The sequence below is a fragment of the Amblyomma maculatum genome, chromosome 5, assembly GCF_055883805.1.
Source record: "Amblyomma maculatum isolate TAMU_Amacu chromosome 5, ASM5588380v1, whole genome shotgun sequence".
In the NCBI taxonomy this organism is placed as follows: Eukaryota; Metazoa; Arthropoda; class Arachnida; order Ixodida; family Ixodidae; genus Amblyomma; species Amblyomma maculatum.
Genome location: NC_139348.1, coordinates 77300172 through 77303230, shown reverse-complemented (window position 1 = coordinate 77303230; position 3059 = coordinate 77300172). Strand labels below are relative to the sequence as shown.

The 3059-nt window shown below is 48.7% G+C and overlaps 1 pseudogene; it reads left to right on the top strand.

Annotated features, from left to right (window-relative positions):
- Positions 1-1527: 1527 nt before the first annotated feature.
- On the top strand, positions 1528-2544 carry LOC146188535 (uncharacterized; annotated as a pseudogene).
- Positions 2545-3059: the final 515 nt, after the last annotated feature.

Below are 3059 nucleotides of genomic sequence, written 5' to 3'. Positions count from 1 at the left end.
GACATAATAAAGAAATTGAAAATTATGCGGTTAAATTATGCGAACAGAATTGATGCAGCAGATGCGACGAGATGGAAGGGGGCATGAGCCTTTCCAGAACGTGGGGTCTGTTGAGACACCTATTAGATCCGACCAACTCAAAATCCCAATCAGGAATTAGATTATCAGAAGCCAGGCAGGCGTTTAAGAATACAGACGCTGAATTTATGGAGGCACTAATCAACACGAACATTGGCGATACTCATAGTGCCCCCCTCCCAGATTATGACGAAGCTCCCAACGAGGAGCTGGACGCACCCATCACGGAGGCGGAGGTCAGGGCAGAAATATTGGGAATAAAAACGCAATCGGCCCCGGGCCCTGACGGGATAACTAATGAAGTTTTAAGGAACCTGAATGATGACTCCATCAGCGCTCTTACTGAGTATATGCAAGAAATTTGGGCTAAAGGCCACCTGCCTCAGCAGGGAAAGTGGGCAAACGTAATTCTGATCCCAAATCCGGGAAAACCCCCGAAACTAGAAAATCTAAGACCAATTTCTATAGTCTTATGCATGGGGAAATTGATGGAGCATGTAGTCCAGACACAACTGACGCGTTGTGCTGAGTACAAACGACCTGCGGCCGCACGAGATGGTAGGCTTCCGATCCGGTTTGAGCACGCAGGACGTGATGCTCCGACTCAAATACGACACAATCGACTCGCATTCTAGAGACGCTAAAGAGATTCTCGGCCTCGACTTGACTAAGGCTTTTGATAAAGCTAAACACAAAGCAAACCTCCGCCGTCTTCAGGAAATCGGAGTAGCTGCACGAACATACGAGTACATCAAGGACTATTTTTCAAACAGAACTGCTTACATGATGTTTCAAGACATTCAATCCCTCATAGTGAAATTGGGGAGCAGGGGGACACCGCAAGGTTTGGTTTTCTCCCCGTTCCTTTTCAATGTTGCAATGAGGGGCCCCCCACAAGCTCTGAGGAGAAAAAATTGGCTAAATTTCAGTATTTATGCGGATGACATCAATATCTGGGTTAACCAGGGTTGTGATGCGAGCATTGAGGAGCGCCTGCAGGCGGCGGCGGACACTGTCGTAGACTACGCTGCCAGTAGGGGTCTATCATGCTCGCCGCAAAAATCGGAATTATTCATCTATAACCCAAAGTCACTCCGATGCAAGCGCAGATGGGAATCTGACACTTAAGTAGAAGTGAAACGAGTTCCAAAGGTAGATCAAGTATGAATCTTAGTACTATTTATTCAGCAGAATGGATATAATGATGGAACAATAAAAAGCTAGAGGGATTCGCCACGCAAGCCATTGGCGTCTTGAGACGGATCGCGTTGAAAAGACGAGTCCTGAAGGAAAGAAGCTTGCTTAAACTAACCGAAGCTTACGTAATACGCCGCGTGAGCAACGCCAAGCCGTTCTTAAATATCAGGTCGGAGGAGAACTCTCATTGGACGGTGCATAAAGATGGCCCTGGGCTTTTCAATTACCACATCCACAGAGAAGCTCCTTTCTATGAGAGTGCACAATAGCTGGGACGAAATAGCGGAGGCTGTCAGAATTTCGCAGCTGGAAAGATTAAGTCGAACGACCACAGGGAGAACTATACTGGAAATGGTAGGCCTGCAGACAGATAGGGGACTACGAGAAAAATCAAGTATCCCCCCCACCCTCCCTCGTAACATGCATCCCGTATTCAACACAGAGCGAAGGGAGAAGAAAGCAGAAGCACTAATCAGACGCTTCGATTCGATGGACAGCAAGTCGGTTGCGTACATGGATGCGGCAAGCGGCGAAACGGGGACGGCGGTCGCTTCTGTGGTCGACGGCCGAGGTGCCCCGGTATCAGCCGCCACCATTAGAAGCCGCAACGCTGAAACGGCCGAAAACGTTGCTACAGCGCTCGCTTGCGTCGGAACGCAAGCCAATTTCATAATCAGCGATAGCAAAACGGCTATTTGGAATTTTGGAAAGGGTAGGGTCTCGCCGGAAGCGGCCAGGAATCTGGCCAGTATACGATTAAACCGAAAAGTTTCCCTAATTTGGATCCGTGCACATAATTTCGTTCCTGGCAACGAAGTGGCCCACAAGTTAGCCCGAGCTCTCTACTTCCGGGTAACTGTGGAGCCGCCCGACTGCTGGAAGATGGACGAGCGTCTGCAACAGTATGTGGAGATTATTCAAAACGACAGGTTAAGCAGGAGACTGGTACCACCCCCGGATAAAAGTTTGAACAATAGGGAGGCAGTCGCGTGGCGTCGCCTGCAAGCTGGGAACTTTGTAAACCCGGTCTGGGCATATTATGTCCACATGGACGATAGAAAAAACGATAAATACAAGCACTGTGGGGATAGAGGGACCCTCAACTATATAATCTGGGAATGTGCTAGCTTCCCAGGGGCTAAAACAAATATAAATTGTAGAGAAGCCTGGGAAGCCCTGCTGCGGAGCGAGGTCCCTGCTCCACAGCAATAAGCCATCCGCCTGGCGGAAGAAGCCGCGAAGAGCCAAGACCTCTGTGCCTGCTTCTGATCGCGGAGGTCTCGGCTCCCGTCCCTTAGGCCTGTGTGACTGGGGCGGATATTGGGGGCCTCCTTTTCTGGTGGAAAAATTAAGTTGTTATCACATCACATAACAGGTCCCCAGGAAGTCGAAATTACTCCGAAACCCTCCACTACGGCACCTGAATTTCTCTCTATCCACTACCCTTCCCACCGTTCTCCCGCTCTCTTACGGGCGCGGTTCACGTGTTCACAAAAACAAGTCTGATAAATATTGTGCCTTTCACTTCCTCTAAACCAATTATTTGATATGTACTGGCTGGCGCATCAGCTTGCAATTTTCGGACTTCTGTTTCAGGTAGCGCTGCGATATTTGAACATGTGACCTTTTATGGCGAAAGCCTTTAATGCCTCATTGTTTTCAGCAGAAGCTGTGGGCAGAGGATTTCGGCAAAGAATGTCATACGTTCGAGGGCGCACGTTATTAAAACAAATAAAGAAATATACCCTGTCATCACTGGTAATCGAACCTCCATAACTTGGATC